At 40.5% G+C, this 22,508-nt stretch overlaps 1 protein-coding gene across 5 annotated transcripts in view; it reads left to right on the forward strand.

Annotated features, from left to right (window-relative positions):
- Window positions 1-22,508, forward strand: part of LOC102797426 (disco-interacting protein 2 homolog C) — a 242,806-nt gene that overhangs the window by 49,745 nt on the left and 170,553 nt on the right. The gene's annotated exons all lie outside the window — the stretch shown is intronic.

Raw genomic sequence — 22,508 nt, forward strand, 5'->3', positions numbered from 1 at the left:
TTCAGCAGAAATACTGAAACTGAGACCAGAACTGGATTTAAAACACACACACGCGCTTTTCAAGAGGATTAGCTGTATCCCTCTCATGGGGTCAAGTGGGGTCAAGGGGGGTGTTGAGGGCTTTGCTCTCCGATGATAGGTCGCCAGCGTTGTTGACCCGGGAAATCTGGGTAATTAGACGAATCTCAGCACCGGTTAGACGTTGGTGGGGTCAACGGCGTGTCGGGCCGACTGAATATTTTTGCTGTTTGGGGGACGCTTTGGATCCAGAGGTTCTTCTAGCGTAATGACTGCACTCACAATGTGTGGGAATCGAACCCACAACCCTGATAGTGGGTGGAGCGGAATAATTGTTAGCTGTCAGCTTTATTGTGTCTTTTACCTTCTATAAGTTTGATGCACCTCACAGTAAAGAATAGTGTGAATGTGTGGGTGCAGCTGGTTTACAGAGAAGTAAAACAAACTGCTGTATGCATAAACATGCATTCAGAGCAGAGGTTTGTACCTTAGCGTCTCAGCGCTGCAGAAACATAAAAGCTTTATAACCCGCCTTTACCGTTTCCCACGGCAACCCTGCATCCAGCCCTCATTACATCCCCGGCTGCTGGACGTTATTGCCGGTTTTATCTTCGTGCTCTACATAAATGTTCTCGCGGAGTCCATTTGTCTTTTCGTTTTAAGCAAATTGGCCGTCGCAGCAGCTGGACTTCACGGGGCTCATTAGCAGAATTGATGTTTCTCTGCTTCTTGCTCGCTCTGGCACTTTATGACTGCATTTAAACTTTTTTTTTTCCACAAAAACAACACACCAGGCTCATGTCCTGTCAGCTCATTGCTCAGGCTTATATTTTTGTTAGTTACTTTATCAGACTGTATGTATTTGTGCTTTCTGGCCGAGTAATACCTCGGGTTTACTCGTTTTTTAAGGTAATCAGGTGATAATGAAGCAATGATTTTCTTTTTCAGTGTGAAATTGTTTATTTTTCCTACTTTAGATCAACTTTAAGATGACTTTATCTTGTCTCTTCTAGGTGTTCTTGTTTGAGACAACTTGTGTTTTAGGAAAGTTGCTCTGGGCCTGTGACTGAGGCCTGGTGACTTTAGATGGATTTATCCTAATATACTGAGAGTCTGTGATTATGTCATATTTAAGGAGCACGTTCTTTCCATTTGGGTTCAATTTTTTTTTTTTTTAAATTTATGCAAGTTTCAAAATTTTTACACATTCACAAACAGCGGGACAGAGGAACACAGACAATAAAGACAATAACAACAAAAAAAAATCAAAAACAAAACACAGGAACAAACAAAAAAAAAAAAAAAACAGCAACAAACCCCACAAAAAAAGCAACTGCTATACATGTCAAACAACTCACAATCCAGTGAGTCCAATCCACAATATCAAATTCACAAGATCGCTAGGAGGAGCCGATAACAATCATACAATAACAGTTATGGGCAACAGCTCAGAATGAAAGCAGTTAAAACAACATGGTCAGGACTCAGGGCGTGAACTGTCCTTCTTAATGTGGTCTATAAAGGGCCCCCATATCTTCCTGAACTTCTCCATGGAGTCAGACGTAGAGAACCAAATTTCTTCCAGGTATAAACAGGAGACCATCTCCTCGAGCCACCTCCTGAAGCAGGGAGGGGAGGCAGATTTCCACTCCCCCAGAATCAGACGTTTGGCAATCACCATACCAAACATGAGGGCCTGTTGAACAGCAAAGGGAAGTGCCAAGGAGTCGCTGGAGCATCCCAGGATCACCATAAGACAGTCAGGATACAGTTGCCTATCGTAAACAATGCTATAGACACTAAAAATATTAGTCCAAAAGGCTGTAAGCGTAGAACAGGACCAAAAAAGATGGCCAAGAGTACCGTCCACAAGTTTACATTTATCACATTTGGGGGAAACGTTAGGAAAAATCTTGTTCAATTTGGTTTTGGAATAGTGGAGTCTATTTGGGTTCAATTTTGACCTTTTTTTGGTGTTCAGAACACGCGTCTCACCGATGGCCTCGGCTCGATCGGGACACAATTTAAAACACAAAGCCACAAATAAGTGGTTCATGTGACCATTTATTGTATTATTATCTATATTTTATTATTGTTTTAGAAGTGCAGTGATGAAATGTCCATCTCCAGTCAGTATCGCAGTTCCTGCAATCAGCAGCTGATGCCAGTTAATAAATTGGCCGACTGATGTCAGCAGCCAGTGTTCATCTGTTGTGTCATATCAGTTCTGAGCTGCGTAAGATAAGATAACCTTTATTAGTCCCACAGGTGGGAAATTTGTTTTGTTACAGCAAAAGTGCAAAGTTGTGTAGCAGAAATTAGAAAACACTGGAATGCAATAAGATACAATAGAATAAAATACAAATACAAATACTATATACAACTGCGTAGAAAAATACAAAAATACAACTTCGTCAGAAGAAGAATTGCACAAGAATTGCACATATAGCAGTCTTATTGCACATGTGTGGGTAAACGTTCAAAGGCGGCATCATGATGACATGAAAGACCTTCATAAAGAATTTCATGAACTCCTAATCTGTGTTTGACTCTGAGACTAAACGTAAGTATGAGGGAAATTCATTATGCTGAAGTTATTCAGATTGAGTTGGATGAAAAATCAGACCTTCTTGTTACATGGTTGACTCATATCGGTGATATTTCAGTGATAACTGCTGATGTTGGTCCCAAACCAGCATCCGTTTGGATCCGAGTTTAGTTTTTGAAGGTCTGTGTCCACAAGCGCCGACATTCATACTCATGCACGTCTGTAAATACGACATTTCAACAGCAGAAAAAGCAGTCGTGGTGTCACTCGCACTTCAAGGTGACTTGAAGCATTTCTATAGTAATCTGACACTGACGCGTCGCTCGCTCTGTAGCTCCAGGGTGAAAAAATCTCGAGTGGCATTTGACAGACTGTGTCATTAAGGCCTTTTCTATGCAAATCCCCGGGCTCTGAGTCAGCTCCGTCTGCAGAGTTCATTCCTCAGGTGACGCCAGACGTCCAGTTTCATCCCGCAGGCCAGTTTCGGATGGCGGGTTTGCTTTGAGCTTAAGGAATCTGGACAGCTAAAGCAAGAGGCGGGTCACAGGTTAAATCCACTGTACACTACACCCGCTTTCATTTTCAGTCCGTCTGAGTGAGAGCGCTGGCTAATTGCCCAATGCAACACACGTAAATTAGTTCTCCAAAATATGACCGGAGGGTAGGATTTTCCTTTGGAGCTGCATTAAATAATTCTGTTTTAAAGCTTTATTTATTTATTTGTTGTCGTGGTGAGACTGGAGGAAGATTTGAATGCTCGGGAGTTAATTGCCTTGCTTCAGGGCTCACTGACGGGATTTCATTGGCTTCAGTTTAAATGTTTGTGTCGTGGACTTTATGTTGAAAGGGAAGCAGTTTGGCTGAATGGAGGTCCAGTTAAATAGATTTCAAATATCCGTCCATCTTTAGATTTTGATGACTGCACCGCTGCTGAAACCAAGTATTTGCTGTAGTAAGAACACATCTGAGGCGGACTGTCTCCAGATGGGAGGAAGGGCAACTTCAGACAACATCCTGACATTATTTTCCCGACACTATCCAAAGTTCACGTGTGAAAACAGCTCGTCAGAGGCAAAACACGCACAACCGTTCAGCAGATTTCACACTGCCGCACACAATTTCAATAATTGCCTTTTTTCCCCCCCCCTGCACTCGTCTTCACACTTACCTAATTATCTTCATTATTAATAAATGAGCTGGTGATTAACCCTCTCTCGCAGCCCGGTCCTTCCCTCGTTCACGGCTTTTTGCAGACTCTCCACCAGCTCGGTGGAAATGTCAGAGTGTGTTTGTGTCACAGAGTGAGACTGTGGATGCCACGTTAAAGGCATTGCGGTATTATAATCACATTTGACATTTTAGCAAGAAGTGGGCTGTTGCTGTTATCGAGCCGTAATGATAGTTTGTTGTGGCAGAGTGACCCGGTTAACTCCACGGGGAGGAGGGATGGAGAGAAACTGTGGATTGGAAACGAGTGGATGCTTCAAAACTTGATGGAGAAAGAAAAATAAGGATGCATGCATCTGTCCATCGTCCTTTGTCATTCTTTGTCTCCATCTTCTTTTATCCCCATGTGCTTCTGTAACACACTCCTCTGCATTCCCATTCTCACCTCTTCTTCCTCATACCTGTCTCATCTACCCTTCCTTGCTCCGTGCTCCTTTCCTATCTTTCCATCCATCCTTCAGATATTTTTACTAGGGATGCACCGATACCGATACTGGTATCGGGTATCGGGGCCGATACTGTAAAATGTGTGTGTACTCATACTCGTAAAAGTTAACCGATACCATGAACCGATACCAACTTATTTCATTAATCAGAGGGTGGCTTGTCATTTCTGTTGTAGTTTTTTAGATTGGCCACTAGGGGGCCAATTATTATTTTATTTATTATTTATTTTATAATAATTATTTTGTTTGTTTGTTTACAATATGGACACTCTGCAATAATTTAAAAGTTTATTTTATTCGCAAACCCTAATTTGTATTTATTTTATTCCAAACAGAAGTGTTTATTTATTATTCTGAAAGCTCGAGACAGTGCCAATAGTTCAGTGATATTTTGTTAAATTACAATGTGGAGACTCTGCAATAATTTAACAGAAGTGCTTATTTTTCACTTGAAATTTTTTTGTGGTCATTTTTATTAAGATTTTATTTTTTATCGGCAGCGAATAAAATAAAACCTGTCTTCCAATTCATTGCATTTGTGTGTGTGTGTGTGTGGTAGAAGTATCGGTTTTTGTACTCTGTATCGGCAAGTACTCAGATCCAAGTATCGGTTTGAAAAAATTGGTATCGTTGCATCCCTAATTTTTACTGTTTCTTACCTCCTGCTTCTTTCTGTCCTTATGTTTCTTTTCTTTAGAGTTTCTTTTTCCATTCTCTTGTTTGTTGCCTTTCCTTCCATTGCCTTCAGCTACTATCCGTGCTCATATCTTTCTGTAACCTTCTTCTCTTCTTCATCTCCTCCCATCCTTACCCATTTCTAATCTACCCTTTATTCTTTCATCTCTTTCCTTTTGATCCCATACCCTTTGCTTTTTGTCCTTTTGTTTGTAACTTACTATCTTACATCCTCCCTCACTTGTCTCCTCTTGTCCCCATAAAGTTGTCTCAGCTCTGTCGCTTTTCCAGAACCAGTTCTTCCAAACACAAGTTCTCACTGTCTGACTTTGCAGTATGTGAACAGAGGTGAATTGGATCACATAGCTGGTTTTGTGTGTGTGTGTGTGGTGACATTGCAGTTGTTGGTCGGGGACACAAGTCAGTCAAGGGAAAAGTATCTCGACGGTGAGACACACACATTTTCAGCTGCTCAGTTTTACATAATCATTCACCGACGCACACACACACACACCTCGACTCGCGCGCCTCAGGCAGATTCTTCATATGTGACAAAAGTGTTGTGTAGAGAAGCTCACAGAAGCTCACGGGGGGTCATGATGCAACATGATTTTTATCCTGGGGTGTAATATAATAGCGTTTCGTCACATGCCACCTGTACTGTATCTTTGAAGCAGAAGGTGTCCTTTAAAACTGGTGCCACTGCAATACTGGTCGGGTAGAATAACTGCAGGCATAAATCACAGGTTATAGTCAGGAAACTGTGGTTTGTGTCATTTGGGACTTTTGTGTTTTGCTTCCTGTAAACTTGCTGATTGTGTTTGTTTCCTCTGTTTTTACTTTTGCTTTCCCTGCTTAGGTTTAGACATTAAAAACTGCATTGTTAGGCGTTTGATTCAAACCCTTTCATACTCAGAATTGATGAGTTGGGAGTGACAGACACATCTCACTCACGCCATAAATCACCGCCAAAAGACACTTTTGTGTGTGACTGAGCCACACCAGCAGCGTTTATTAACGCATGGGTTGCTTAATGGTGTCTTTCCAGTTTTACCAAAGGTGGAGGTGATGGGGTTCTGCTTGGTGGTTCCTTCTGTGTTTCTGGTCACACACACACATGCACACATATGCACGCACACACCCCCCTGCAGGATAAATGCTGCGATATTAATAGAAGTGTGAGGGTGACACAGTAATCCTGCGTGGTGGCGGCGTTCCTCCTCTCTGATATCAGCACATACACACTCAGCACTTTGGACAGAGAGCGAGCGCACGGTGTGTGTGAGTGGTTTACTCAGTGAGGGAAAATACCTGAAGAAAACTAAGTCACATTTTCTCACCCAGTTCTGTAATATAATGTCGTTGATGCGAGAATAAACTGTAGCCGCCTACTTAAGAAACCCCAGAAATGTGAACACGTCTTGGTTTGTAATTTTCAGAGCCACTTCTGTTTTATTTGACAGACTGATTTCCTGGTTTTTGAACTCGAGGGTAAAAGCAGAGAGAAGACTGTCAACGACGTGTGTTGATGGACTATAGACTTGACATATTTCAACTCTGACTCCAAAATTGCAACTTCTCAGCAACAGTTATGGCCTGAAATTGTATGTTCACCTTGAAAAAGTCACCGACCACAGTCAGAAATCAGTCCAGCTGAGAACAATTTATTAACTAGTGTTTGTCCAGATTTAAAAGATTTAATCGGATCACTGTTCAATCAGATTTCTGTAGCAGCATGCAAATGACCCAATTTTAAAAAATGTATTATTTCACTGGGAAGAGATTTGACCAGTTTCATGGAGGAGTTGTTGATGAATCATGTGACGAAATGCTGCTTTTAAGCCCTTTTTGAGTTCTTGTTTCTGTTTTGTTCAAATAACAAGGTGAAGTGGCAGAGGTACATCCAAGTTTCACTTAACCCTTTAAGACCTACCATAGAACCAAGTCCGCCAGAGCTTATATTATATGTTTACATGCTGTGGAGCCATTTTTGGGAGCATTTCAAGTTGCTATACATCAATACAACCATTATAGCCCAAATTTTAATAATATGTCTGCATTAAGTGCATAGTAATTACATAAATTGCAAAAAAGTGCAATAAACTACAAAAAAATTTAAAATCGTTTTTGTTTTTTTAACATATATTTCTAGTTAGAGAAATTTAAGAGGCTTATCCCTCAAAACTGTAAATACAAAAAAGTTGCACAAACTAGTTTCCCACCACAGGAAATTTATTTTGAGTGCCTTCATAGTTTTATTTTTGAAATACACCAATTTTTATACACTGCAGGAAAAACGAAAATAAATATAGTGCAAATTTGCAAAAAAAAGCAGCATATGCATCAAAATAAACTATTTCCAGCAGTGCAATATGAGTCCTAAGCATCCCAGAAACCACACAGAAAGTCATAAAGTCAAAGATAACTTTTAAAAACACCAGTATAGGCTCATGAGGCCCTGATGGTAAAAAACTACATTTCCGCAAAATGACGTCACTTCCGGTTTTGGGCAGGACATGGCGGACATGCGATAGTTCGCGCTGATGGACGTAGGAAGTGTTATGAACAGCTGATCGGATCGGTTTCTGGAATATTATGTTTTTGTTGCTGCAAGTGCTTTTTATGCAGTTTTTGCAAAGTTATATGTGGAAGGAAACTGTGACCGAGGACAAGCTGATGGCATAAGATGTAAGTACAACTCCTCCGGTTTCATATGCAAAAAAAATTATTGCGCTAGCTCACGTGGTTGCAGAGCTACAGGGATTTAAAAATAGTTACGCAAAACGGAGAGTGCTGCTCTGACCGGCTTTAAAGGGTTAAGTATCAACTCATCCAATCAGATTTGAACCTACAATATGTGGCTGTAAATTGGAGAGCTTTGCTTGTCCAAGAGAGCAAGATTTTTACAAGGCAGTGCTGTTGATGAGCTAAAAACCCTCAAAACAAAACAAAACACATGGATAGTGATAAAGTGAAACTTGGATGTGAATTCCAAATTAATTTTTTTACACTTACCCAGAAAACAACCTGAGTAAAAACTTCAGAGATGACATTGTTTATTTGTTGAATGCTTTTAGCTCATATATTTTAGTTTAATAAGTGCATGTCAGGAACTTTAGGGCTTCAGTGTCGTTCATATCTAACTGATGTCTCCGCCTGCTTCACTTTGCTCTGACAGTCTTGCTGACCGCTCGACCGCTTTACTGGCTTGCTGATGCCACACATGTCCACTAATCAGCGGGGCAAGCCAAGTGAGTCAGTGCAGCTCTTCAGCTGGTACGACAAGCTGTGACTTCCAAAAGAGCAAACGCACACTCGAGGATCAAACGCGCACACTCAGTGGATTCATGGGACAGGACTCCTGACTGTTCTTGGGACCGACCCAGTGTGTAGCTGCAGGGTTCTGGCTCTACTCTGGACGCTGGCAGAGCATAAAACATGTGACTCAGCGAGTTATCAGAGCTGGCTCTCTGTTCTCCCAGCAGCCTTGGGGCGCAGCACATCTCACAGCCAAGACCTCAGTAATATACAGTGGGTTTCAGGGCACAAACAACACATTGACTAATGTAAAAGAAAGAACCAGAAATTAGTTTAACATACTGAATGTGGAAGAACTCCAATTTGTTTGTTTACCATTTAAAAGAGTAAAAGAAGTAAAAGAAGTGTGTTCAAACAGGAGAAAGCTCCTGATTGAAACCAGGCGTTGCTTATTTATGTTTCTGGAATTATCACATTGAACCTGATTTGGTGGTAAGCAGTCCACTAAAGAGCTGTTATCAGAATAGAATAGAATAGAATAGAATAGAATAGAATAATCCTTTAATTGTCCCACAAAGGGAAATTTGATTGTAACAGCAGCCAAAAAGACAAATATACAAACAAACAGTACACAGGACACGGAACAGAAACATACACAATTTTTCTTACATATTTACATTAAGGACAATGGTTACTATAAACAGAGAGTACTGTACAGTTATTAAATTAAATAAAAATAATTACAGGTAAGAGGCAAACCAGGTTGTAGTGCGAATCGGTTAATTAACTACTTATTGCAGTTACAGCATTGATGTAAACATCTATGTTTGTTGGGAGCAGTTCAGATTGTACAGTCTGACAGCTGCAGGGAGGAAGGACCTGCGGAAACGCTCCTTCATGCATCGAGGATGCAGCAGTCTGTCACTGAAGGAGCTCTGCAGTTCAGCAACATCTACATGCATGGGGTGGGAGGCTCTGTCCATCAGAGATCCTTCTGTCTCCCACCACCTGTACTGGGTCCAGGGTGCATACCAGAACAGAGCTGGCCTTCCTGATGAGTTTATCCAACCTCTTCCTCTTAGCTGCCGATAAACTGCTGCTCCAACATACAACACTGTAAAAAATGACAGATGCCACCACAGAGTCATAGAAGGTCTTTAAAAGTCAGTATTAGTGTTATTAGTATTATTGCTAGTAGCTGCTTCAGTGTGCCTTGTAGGAGGCTTGGTAGGCATAAAATCTCCTGTGGGAAAGTCTGTAGTAAGATTGCAAATATAACTTTGAAACGCGTGCTTTACATTGTAAAAAGTGTGTTTAACTCTAAACTGGGCTTTTTACCTAATCATAGCCGTGTACATTTGATGCCTCAACCTAACTAAACAGCTCATGAAAATGAAAGATGCACCCTAACATAACAAAAGTCCAAAACATGTCTGAGAGTTCATGTTTTAACACCCAGATGCGTTGCGTTACATACAAACGTCAAACTCCATGACACCAGTGCTGACCTTTAATGTGAAATAAGCCCTGTGCTCAGGAGTTTGATCAGCTTTGTCTTTTCCTCTTAGTGACTGTGAGTCGGTTTCAGGTTCCTCTTCTTGGCATCAGTTCAGTTGACCAGTTTGAGTAGGATTAACTTCAAAATGGGATCGATTGTTTTAGATGACACTCGGTGAGTTTCGCTGAGTTTCTATAGAGCCTGAGGGATGAGAGGCCCACAAACTGGGCTTTTTGCTTTAATTAGTTCAGTAAAAGCACCCAACCTTATTCTCCGCTCTTGTCCTAATGACCGGGTTCACTTAATTACTGTCACTGCACGGCAATCAACAACATTAAAACCACTCGCCTTATTATTGTGATGGTCCCCCTCGTGGCAGATCCTTTGGGTCATGAGGGGTTGCCCTCTGTGGATAGGCTTGCTGAGTTGGTAGAAAGTGGGAGCTAGGCTCTATTATCAATAGCCATCATTTCATCCAAAGAAAATTGATATTTCAGGGTAGTTTGTGATCCAGTTTTATTGTCCTGTATATATAAATTCTGACTCTTCTTTTCAAGCTTTAAGAAGAAGAAGGTACTTTTGGCAGCTCCCTTGTTGATCTGGTTCTGATTTTACAACATATGCACTGTTAAAGCATCAAAATCAGCATCTAAGGTTTCACAGCAGAGCGCTGTATTGTAATGAGGCTCTAAATGTTACTCACTTTGTCTGTCTGTGGTTTTTTCCTTGTGGCAGCTCTCATTTCATTATATAAAAGGACAAAAAGCACCAAAGTATATGTTAAAATATATTTTTATCCATGAAGTTCCCATAAAGTAATTGCTCAAGAAAGCTGCCCAAGCTATTATTCAACTGCAAGCTTTGGAAATCTAATATCTGAATCCATTGGTTACAGGGTCAGTCGACTCAAATTACCTGCGCTCCACTATAATGAGTATGAATGGAATTTCTTTTGTGGCCTTCAAGGCTAAATTAAAAACCAATCAGCTTCTTTTTCCAGAGGTCAGATTACCGATTCCCCTCAGTAATCCACACAGTATTTATCCAGCAGAATATAGTTTTAATGGAAAGTGTTCACAGGGAGTTGATGATTCATATGTCAGGGCTGTCGTATGCTTGCATTGAAATTCCCCCAATAAATCGATTTAGAAAAGGATCTGCAAACGTTTCTGTTGCCTGATTAAAAAAACCCCCCAAATTACCAGAATCTAATCGTCTCAGGATGTTTGTAGTTAAAAGGTACATTTGTTGCTGACTCCAGAGAATTGTTGGACCTTAATGATAAACATGTAACGCTTAGAGGAATATTTCATAGCAGTCCTTGTGCACTTTGTTGATTTTTCTCAACCCCCAGGAAACATGCATATCAGTGTATCTTAATTAACCGAGCACTAATTCCCTCTCTAGTGGCCTCAGAGGGCCCTACTTGGGTTATACTGTTAACCAGAGCTCTGATAATTTATTTCAAATTCTCATTTTTAAATTAATGTTGCCTCAGTCACTGCTGTGATTGATGTGTTACTGCTTGAAGGGATGGTTAATGGCTATAAACCTCCACAGGGACAAATCACCGTGTCAACAGTGTCACCGACACGAGTCTATGTCCGTTTATTTGATTTAGATGTATTTCTAAATAATCACATAATCCTCGCGTTGTGGAACGGCTCTCCATTTCTTTCCTGCTCAGTGAAACCCGAGTGGATTCGGAGGCAGCGCTGCAGGGCTATCTTTGGACTGAAGTAGATTGTGTACTTTAGTATTTAAGGAATGTTTCTTTTTTCTGTCGCAGAATAGCCATTTTTGGACTGTGCTCAGCTGGTGTATAGCCTCTCTTGAGAGTCTCTCGTGCTTGTTGTGTAACAGCACAGAGCTGTTTTAACTGCTGCTGCTACCACCCTGCATGCATGTAGCTTCGTTTCAAATGTCCAGCATAAAAAGTCTGCCCATAAAATTGTCTTTAACCCTTTAAAGGCGGTCGGAGTGGGCACTCTCCGTTTTGCGTAACTATTTTTAAATCCCGGTAGCTCTGCAACCACGTAAGCTAGCGCAATAATTTTTTTTGCATATGTAACCGGAGGAGTTGTACTTACATCTTATGCCATCAGCTTGTCCTCGGTCACAGTTTCCTTCCACATATAGCTTTGCAAAAACTGCATAAAAAGCACTTGCAGCAACAAAAACATAATATTCCAGAAACACGCTTTGCCGATCCCATCAGCTGTTTGTAACACTTCCTACGTCCATCAGCGCAAACTATCGCATGTCCGCCATGACCTGCCCGAAACCGGAAGCGACGTCATTTTCGCGGAAATGTAGTTTTTTACCATCAGGGCCTCATGAGCCTATACTGGTGTTTTTAAAAGTTATCTTTGACTTTATGACTTTCTGTGTCGTTTCTGGGATGCTTAGGACTCATATTGCACTGCTGGAAATAGTTTATTTTGATGCATATGCTGCTTTTTTGCAAATTTGCACTATAATATTTATTTTCGTTTTTCCTGCAGTATATAAAAATTGGTGTATTTCAAAAATAAAACTATGAAGACACTCAAAATAAGTTTCCTGTGGTGGGAAACTATTTTGTGCAACTTTTTTGTATTTACAGTTTTGAGGGATAAGCCTCTTAAATTTCTCTAACTAGAAATATATGTTAAAAAAACAAAAACGATTTTCAATTTATTTGTAGTTTATTGCACTTTTTTGCAATTTATGTAATTTCTATGCACTTAATGCAGACATATTATTAAAATCTGGGCTGTAATGGTTGTATTGATGTATAGCAACTTGAAATGCTCCCAAAAATGGCTCCACAGCATGTAAAAATATAATATAAGCTCTGGCGGACTTGGTTCTATGGTAGGTCTTAAAGGGTTAATCTTGAAAGTCTGCTCTGCAACAAAGTATTGAAACTGGTAAGCTTAATCATATTTGGTGGCATGGCTCTGAACTGGGGCTTCCCAGTCCATCCATACGTGGCTAATCCAATGACAGCATTATGACAGACACAACACAAGGAGGAGCTTGGGTGGAGATGGGTTGCAAAGCAGGTTGCAGAGAAAGCAGTAACTAATTAGCTTTGGTTTAAAACTCAAACATTGTATTTATGTCTCTGTTGCTTAATCCCACTCGGGCCTATTTTAACGGTTACAATAAAGATTGCAACAGTGAAAGGGTTATCTTCAAAATAGTAGCCATTTTACTAACTAAAAATGAAGAATTGCACTTTTTTTTAAACTTTGAAGTTAGAAATTTAATTCAAGACAGATGGAAAATAACCAATAAAGCACTGGCCTAAAAATAAACTGGATAAAGTTATCTAAAAGTCACCTGGAGGCTAAAATATGTAATTTTTAAAAAGTTTTGAGACAAATTATTTATTGCAATTTAATGGCTGGACAAAGCTATTGTAATAAAAGGATTTCCATCAGGCCAACATGAAGGAAAAGCCCCAACCAGGCATTAATCTGGATTAGCTTTGTTTAAGTGTGGCGGAGCCTCGTTCACATGAAAACCTCAGAGGCCTCAGAGTCTGCTCAGGTAATTACTTCTGAAAGTGAAGAGGTTAGATTGTGTTACTTACCATCACAGCTGAATAAGATCGGAGGCTCCGCGAGCTGCTCGCTGGCTTGAAAATAAGGAGTCTTTCGTGCTTTGCGGATATTTCAAGGACTTTTTGGAACTGGGTGATTTCTTCAGCACCTGTCCATTGAAAAGTTTTTTATTTCAGCTGTACTCTGAGCTGTGTGATTCATTCATACCTGGGGAATCTTGAGTGTTTTTTGGAAGGATTTTCCCAGAATCTGTTGGAAATATTAATGAAGTACTGAAGATGATGTTAAATGTGAACTCACTGACTTACTTTCTCTGGGGTGTAGCGTAGAATAAGACTGGTGTTTTTGTCATATGCTAATATACTTATACTGCACATGTATAAGTCACTCATCCATTATTTATTTGATTCCTACATTTAAAGATTTCATGGAAGTCTAACAAGATGATTAATTTTTATTAAGAAACAATTTAAATTAAATGACTCACTAATGCTATTCTCCTAACTGAATGCAATTCCTTCTTTCATCTTTATCTTTTTTTTTTTCAAACATTTATTTGTTTTTTCAAAACCATTTGAAGCATAACTTTTGTCACTTTGGCTGTTGTATTTGGTGTTTTTGGAATATTTGTTGTCCTGGCGGGAACATTAGGTTGATGTGTGGAAAAACTGCAGAGTTTGAAATGTGTTGGCTGTAGCAACGTTTTCTATGACAGCAAACTCACGGTATCTGTTTTTGGTTTGTGTGAGTAGCTGGACAGTGTTGTCACATAAGTCTACCTGCAAGCAGCAGGTGAACCACTGGAATCTGCTGGCAACCAAAGCAAGGACATAACCATGAGGGTCCTAGCAACGAATGGTCATTTCTCTTTTGCTGTACAGTAGGGCTGCCACAAACGATTATTTCGATAGTCGACTAGTCACCGATTATTTTTGCGATTAGTCGACTAATCAGATCATCATCCACTGGACGTAAAACGTACAGCTTATTGCACCAGCAGCATCTGCTCTTATACAACTATCATTAGCTTACAGCTTTAAGTGTTTAAGGTATGTGCTAACTAAAAATAAAGACAAGATGATAGTTTATTAAATTTTAATGAAATTTGCAGATTGTTTCGGTGAAGTTTAATAAACTCCTTGCTATCTAAAATATAACAGGACACCGGAGTATATTCTCCAGCATCTCACACTTCTGATAATCAGCTGTCTGCTTGACATTTATTCAGCTGCGTAAAAACTATAACTTTAATCTCAGCCAAACCGATTTACTCAGGAACAAATAAAATACTAAAAAAAACCAAACAATAACAGTTTTAAGTTATCTAAGTGACTTTTTTATGTTTAACTTGAGTAGCGAAAGACGGCGGTGGATTTGAAAACGATTTGCCGGGAGTCCGGTGTTCTTACGGCTCTAGTTAGCCTAGCCCCCGGCTAGTTATCGAGCTAGTGGCTAACAGACGTCTCCAAAAACGTCGGAGCGCTTTTAAAAATATGTGGTGTCTTGATAAACTGAGCAGATATTTGAGGTTTACACAGCTACATTCTCACCTGAAAACATGTTAAACGTTTATTTTGTGACCCAGAAAGAATAATAAGAGTAATATTAACACTAACTAGCTTCCGCCATTGTTGGAAACTGAGCTGGGCTGCGCTATGAATTCTGGGACACAGCTTCTTCTTCTTCGGGGTTTAACGGCAGCTGGCATCCTTGTACATGCAGTGCTGCCATCTTCTGTTTCAGTCCGTTATTACACTCTTAAATCCTACTACTTATTCCTGCGTCTTTTGTGATCCTACAAAGCTTCAAACGATGCGTCGACTATTAAATCAGTCGTCGACGATTTTAATAGTCGACGTAATCTTGACTAGTCGACTAATCGTGGCAGCCCTACTGTACAGTAAAGTTGTTAAATTTGACAAATTGGTGGATTTGGGCTATAAAAATATATTTTCCACGTGGACAACCTGCTCAATCAGCTTTTGTTCACATCTCTTCTTTGCAGCCCACATTAGAGCTTCCAGTTACTTTAGGAACCAGTTTGCCTAATCTCAAACTCCTAACTTGGTGGACTGGTTGCAAAGTCCAGTTCTTGCTTCATCAACTTACACAGTTTTCAAGCAGTTCTTGCATCTAGAGACTTCACAAATCCCACAATAATATGCTACATTGATTTTTTTCTTTTTCTTTACCTGATCCTCTGGCAATGAGCTACTTTCCCCTCTGTGGAGCGTAGACTGACCGCTCCTTTTACACGGGAACCGTACCCCGACCCCCTCCTTCATTTACTGAGAACAGGAAGGATGTGATAACCTCTCATTGGGAAACAAAATCGCTCACTGTGCTCTGCTTTGTCCTGCAGCCCATTCATGACCACAGTGTTTTAATAGAGAAAAGCACCGTGTAAAAGGACGGCATCATCAGTGAAGAGAGTTATTATCTTACTCACAATGGGCAGGGAGGGGTCAGGTTTCTGTATAGTTAATGGAGGTCTAGTGAGGGACCTTGTTTTCTGGCTAGAAGTGTTCTTGCTCACGCTGATGTTGTTTATTTGGGTATAGGCAAATTAGTTATAGGAAAAATCTGAATCCTAATATTGTCGGATGACTTTATATTACTATGGCTGATTCTTTTTGCCATAGAGCACATTTAGGTGTCTATCACATGGCATTTTCACCACCTTTGTACTGCGTGAAGACGCCTCTTTGTCAAGATCGTCTGACTTATTTTGCACGTGTTAAAATAACTCCTCATCTGCTCCCACGGACTCAAATCCTCCTGCTACATCTGGTTTTCCATACAACATTACAACAGACCGCTTCAGTGACCCAGTTTGCTCGTGAGGAAATTCAAAGTTGACAGATCTGTGGAGCCGGGATTATTGAAGCTATAAACAGAGCTGGGTGCTCTCAGTACAATAGGGAAGCAGGTGCTTGGCTTCTGTTTGCATTTCTACACCTTGAAGAGTCACCTATTGTTTGTTGACTCAGTGATGTCAGTCTTTCAGCAGCTTCAAATGCAAGAGATGAACTTTTCCCTGAAAATGGAAGACAAATATCTACGTCAGCTGGGTGGATTTGTTGACCTTCTACACTTTTACATACAGAGTTTAGGTTCTATGTACATAATTGAAGTCCTTTTGCCGCCGCTGGCAGTGGTCTTGATGTTTTGATATTATTTTGCTCTCTCCTACCTCTGCCTCACTGACATTTTGATTGAGATTTATGATGTTATCACCACTCCAGACAGGTTAAGTGCTCAATATCACTTTTTTCCCCCTTTCATCTTGCAATGAAACTCTGCTTTTGTTATTGTCATCACAAAACTTGCCAGCTGCACATTGCTCCTATCAGCAGTCTGCAGCACAGGCTGAGTCTTCTCGCTGAAGCTGAAGCTTTTTCCCTCTGGATCGTCTGCCTTTCTTTCTCTGTCTGTGATTGATGCCTGACAGGGAAGCCGAGCGGAGGCCATACAGACTTGACTGCTCTGCTAGCTGCTATTGATTCTTTTTCACTTAAGCCATAATGAAGTATTGGTCAGCCTTGGTGGGTGTCAGCAGTGCTTAGGGAGGCAGCAGGTGAGCGGAGCCCCGAGACACTAGACTTAATTACAACTGGTCCTTGTGTGTTCAGCTTCCCTTTGAGATGCATTGATGGAATTAGTGTAGCGGTGGTGGAGGACGGAGGAAGGAGAACGAAGTAGAAGTCTGCTGCAAGTAATCATGAAATAAGTTTTAATTCCCTCTCAGGAGGAACGCCAAATGTAAGAGAAGCATAAAAATAGGGCAAAGAGTCGGACGGGAAGAAAGGTCAATATTCAAAGAAGAAGAAATGAGTATGTTTAATATAAAAGAGAAGAACCAATGGAGCCTTTCAGCCTCCTGTGCACCAGAAGAAGGAGGCATCAGTTTTTGAATGAGAAGCAGATACCTGTCTGGCATCAGACAGTGGCAGAGAGATAAATTTAGTGGCAGGTTTCTGAAAAAAATCCATTAAATTCTTCAAAAATAGAAATATGAGCATCTATAGTTCCATATGGAATAGTCAGACTCTGTACACGAAGAACGGGTCGTAAATCCAAAATTAGGGTTGAATCTTCAATTTCCAGCTAAATCCACTTCAGCTGTGTTGGAGAGATAAAGACGCAGGCAGAGTTTTGTTGGTGGTGACAACTGAAATTTCAGGTGGTTATAAAATTAGGGTTGTATTATGTCGTGCTCAGTTATTGTTGTAATAGTTTATAACACAAAAATAACTTATAAAAAATAGTCTGTTAAACAACAAAAATATAAATCTGTTTTGAAATGACCATAGAAAATGTTATAAAAATAAAGGAAAATAAAGAAAACGCTGAAGTGTCTAAAGTGTGTGATTCACTGTCAGCCCACGAAGTTGTGACACCATGAATGACGTGCTTGTGTATGTGCTCTGCCAGTTATACAAATTAAACCTTAAACTGTGCCACTGATGCTTATTCTGCACTGGTTAAATGGTAAATGGCCTGTATTTGTATAGCGCTTTACTTTGTCCCTATGGACCTCAAAGCGCTTCACACTACATCCAGTCATCCACCCATTCACACACACATTCACACACAGGTGATGGCAGCTACATTGTAGCCACAGCCGCCCTGGGGCGCACTGACAGAGGCGAGGCTGCCGGACACTGGCGCCACCGGGCCCTCTGACCACCACCAGTAGGCAACGGGTGAAGTGTCTTGCCCAAGGACACAACGACCGAGACTGTCCGAGCCGGGGCTCGAACCGACAACCTTCCGATTACAAGACGAACTCCCAACTCTTGAGCCACGATGGTTATGTTTCATGACAAAAACTGTGTCATCTTATTTGGCAAAGTAATGAGTTACACCTGCCTCAAGTAGTGGGATTACAAGATCACTACACCATGGTGATGCGGTCTCCAGACACTGATTAACTTAGTGTTGCTGTATACACATTCAGTTCTGAAAATGTTTTCCTTTAACCCTTAAAAACCGGTCAGAGCGGGCACGCTCTGTTTTGCGCAACTACTTTTAAATCCACTGCACTATAATATTTATTTTCATTTTTCCTGCAGTATATAAAAATGGGTGTTTTTCAAAAATAAAACTATGAAGACACTCAACATAAATTTCCTGTGGTGGGAAACTATTTTGTGCAACTTTTTTGTATTTACAGTTTTGAGGGATAAGCCTCTTAAATTTCTCTAACTAGAAATATATGTTAAAAAAACAAAAATGATTTTCAATTTTTTTGTAGTTATTGCACTTTTTTGCAATTTATGTAATTACTATGCACTTAATGCAGACATATTATCAAAATTTGGGCTATACTGGTTGTATTGATGTATATCAACTTGAAATGCTCCCAAAAATGGCTCCACAGCATGTAAAAATATAATATAAGCTCTGGCGGACTTGGTTCTATGGTAGGTCTTAAAAGGTTAAATCTTGCTAACTTAAAATTAAAGCAACTGGGTTTAATCAGGTTATTTTTGTGTGGAACAGGCACATCATGCTGACACTTGGGGTTAGTGTTGAGGAATGCATGGCTAAAAATGACATTTGGGGGGATTCATCGCATTGACTTGCTCTGCTCCTCACACATCTCTTTGAGATGAACCAGCCGGCTATAGCACTGTCAGTCTTTATCAGCTCTGACAAAAAGAATAAATACTTCAATGAGGCGAATCAAGACATGCTTGTCCAACTGGTGCTTCACAATATAATTAAAGACGAATAACCCACAAATAACATATGTTTTGTGGAATTTCCTTTTCTTTTCTTTTTTTGTGTTAAAACTTTATCTGGACAGATTTCTTCACATCTATGATTCAGTAATAAAAGGCTGCGTTACAGTTCTCTGAAGGCTAATCTGCGCACAGGTATCATACATGTTGGGATACATACCAGAAATATCCCCAAGGCACTCGTTTTACATGCACATTGGAAACATATGCTTGTAGCAAAACCTCTGCATTATTTATTGCATGCTCCCAACAACATATGCCTCCTAACTGTCGCCTCATACAAAGGAAATGATTTGTTACGCCCTCTTCGGGAGACCGTGGTGGTTTATGTGTAGATGTGTGTCGGCGGGATATTTTGAACCACACGTGAAAAACGATCATGAATATTCATGTTTCTTCTATTAATCATATGGGTCTCCAAAGAGGCTGTCACGTAGCGCAACACTGGCTGGTTTATCCACAAGCAAAACATGGTTCGTTTCTACTTTTATGTTTTGCACTTGGTTTAGTTTTTTTCTCACTCTTGGACACTTAAAACTACCAGGTAGGCTGAGAAAAACGCCGTGGTCTGGTTTTAAAATGTGCCACACTGCCAAAGGGCACCGTGGACGTAGCTGACACATGCCAGCGGCGACTTTATTTGACGCCCCAGGAATGAGAGCGGCCTGGGGTATCATAGGTGCATGGCCAACGCCTGCATGATTCAAACCACAGATTCCTTTTGGAATGACGGAGTTTAAATCCCACTCTGATGTTCTTCAGGTTATTGTGGTCCGAGTGATTCAAAAACTCTCACACCTGTCGCTGTAGCTTTTGATCTTTTAGCTTTACTTGACTCTTAAACCAAGAACACCGAGTGGAAACCAGCGTGCTCCTTCAGTGTTGTGCCTGATGTCATTTCTCTTTGTCCTCATCCAAAGACATTTTGATGGAACATGGCTGCTGGACGGATAAGATTTGAGGCTCTTTATAGCGACAAAGCCAGCAGGACTCTATTCCACCTTCCTCAATCCTGAGGAAATGTTGACTTTGTGTTTGAGGCTGCCTGAGGGAGATTTAGCTCTGAGCACACTGCCCATAAATGGCCACGATACACACCGAGAGAGAGGATATAAATGGGGATGGGGTGGCGGGTTGGATAAGAGGGGGGGAAAAGAACTGGAGAGAGGAATATAAGGAGTGCAACAGGAGGGAGAAGGATTATGAAAAAGTGAGAAAGGTAAGAATGAAAGGGAGGGAACTCAGATGTAGATTTAAAAGAGACATAAATAGGAGAGGAGGGAATGCCAAAGGAAATGAAAGGGAAGAACAGAGCAAGCGAAAGGAAAAAGTGGTCCGCCGGCCAACCTAAACACAGGAAACGCCAAAGAAACTTCGTTTGAGAGCAGCCGAGATTCACTGGTGAGCTTTATCCTTGAGTGACCTGAAGGGAGGTTCTCTTTTCTGCAGCAGTTTACATTAAAGGTCTTCATGGGCCTACTGGCTTCTGGGAAAATCGGACAAGATCCAAGTTGGACTTGAGCCGCTCCGTCTCGGTCTCTTCCTCATTGATATAATGGCTATAAATGGATCCGGGCACGATCATCTCCAAACACGTGAACGTCAAACGCATTCTTATTCCCAGACCATCAAATGCTGCCGTTTCATCAGAGGCTGACTGTGACGCAAACAAACCCATAAGGTGTCTTTTGGCATCTGCCTCTAATGACTTGTTTCAGCAGCACCATAGTTCAGTGGTTAGGTCCTGGGTTTGGATCCACCATCTGGGCGGAGTTTCCATGTTCTCCCCATGTCCGGGTACTTCCTCCCACAGTTTAAAGACATGCAGTTAGTAGAGGTGGGAATCACCATACATCCCACGATACGATATTATCACAACACTTAACTCACGATACGATATTATCACAATACTTAACGCACGATACAATATTATTGCAATTTTTTTTAATATTTTGCGATATTCAGATTCTGTACATAAAGGTAAACTTTATCAATATTCATTTGATCTAATATCAAAGTCACACTCAGTCTTTCTCTCATTTCAGTTTTATTGTTGACAAACTGAACGGTTTGTATTACAGTCTAGTCCAACTTAACTGAATCAACCATCTGGTACAATTATAGCTATTCTGAACTATGCAATTTATGAAAACTATGCAGCCCCTTCAGCAACTGAAGAATTTGAAAGTAAATTAAAACCAAATATAATTTTACGTTAAATAAAAAAGTTTTAAACTTAATTAAAATAAAACATGTCTTAAATTAAAATAAGTAAACTGTCATGTTTATTGCTGCCATAAAAAAACTTAAACACATTTGGACAGTGAAGGAATGTCAGGATTCTTGCTCAGAAAAAGGATCAACATGCTCTGAAGTCAGAGCAAAAACTTTTTTTGTAACAAAATATCGATTTCTGCTGTCCCTGTATCGATACATTATTAGCAAACAAAATATCACCATACTACACAGTATCGATTTTTTCCCCCACCCCTAGCAGTTAGTGGGGTTAGGTTAGTTAGTGATTCTAAGATGTGAGTGTGAGTGTTAGTGGTGTTTTGTGTTTCTGTGTTGGCGCTGTTACAGACTGGCAACCTGTACAGGGTGACCCCGCCTCTTTCCCTATGGCAGACTCCATTGGATAATTGGAGAAGTGACAGATGCATGGACGGGATTGCTTCTTTCTTCTTCTTTGCTCATCGTCTTCCACACCTGTGAAGACCTCTTGTTTACTTCCGTAGTGTCTTTCTGTCATCATTTATCAAATGCAGAGTTTTCCAGCTGCCTCTTATCTCACTTTTTGTTTTTCACTGTGTTAATGAAGATTAAAGTCAGCCACCAACACAAAGGCTGTTTGCAGTGCTTATGATGCAGTTTTAAGGACTTCAGGTTTATCTCGCTTTAGCCTTTTATTTTGAAAAATCATCAGAATTCATAGTCAAACTGTAAACAGTTACTTTAGCAGAGAACAGGAAGTGTTGGCCTTGATTTCAGTGGTCTGCTGGCTGTTATGCTTTCAGCTCATAGGATTTTTATTAGTTGTTCTCTATGTACAGATAAAGAGGTGTACATTCACTTTATGCTGTAAGTCTGCTGTTAATTTTGCTATTTTGTAATTTTCTTAATAAATAAGAAAATAAATAAGTGAAAAATAACAAATGTTAAAGGAGAAACGGTGAGCTCAGGTTAGATAAAGTGGTAATGGATCTTTAACAAATGGTGTCCTAGAAAGCAGAGACTGTACATGTCTCTCTGCATGCATAATATATGGGCATTTTGCAGTACTGTGTACAGTAGAGTGAGTGTGTGTGTGTGTGTGTGTGTGTGTGTGCCAATAAAGATTGCATAGACTGCATTTTTGTGTATTTTTGTGCAGCGAGATGCACATTTCTGCTTGGAGACATTACTTGCACCAAGTGTATGTTTGCACATGCCAACCTGTGTGTGTGTTTGTGTGTTTGCATGTGTGTGTGTCTGGCCAGAAGGGCCCTGTCACCCTGAGCGGAGTGTGAGGTGAAGTGACAGATTTGGATCAGCGGGGAG

This window comes from Neolamprologus brichardi, chromosome 18 (genome assembly GCF_056152115.1).
Source record: "Neolamprologus brichardi isolate AB-2024 chromosome 18, ASM5615211v1, whole genome shotgun sequence".
In the NCBI taxonomy this organism is placed as follows: Eukaryota; Metazoa; Chordata; class Actinopteri; order Cichliformes; family Cichlidae; genus Neolamprologus; species Neolamprologus brichardi.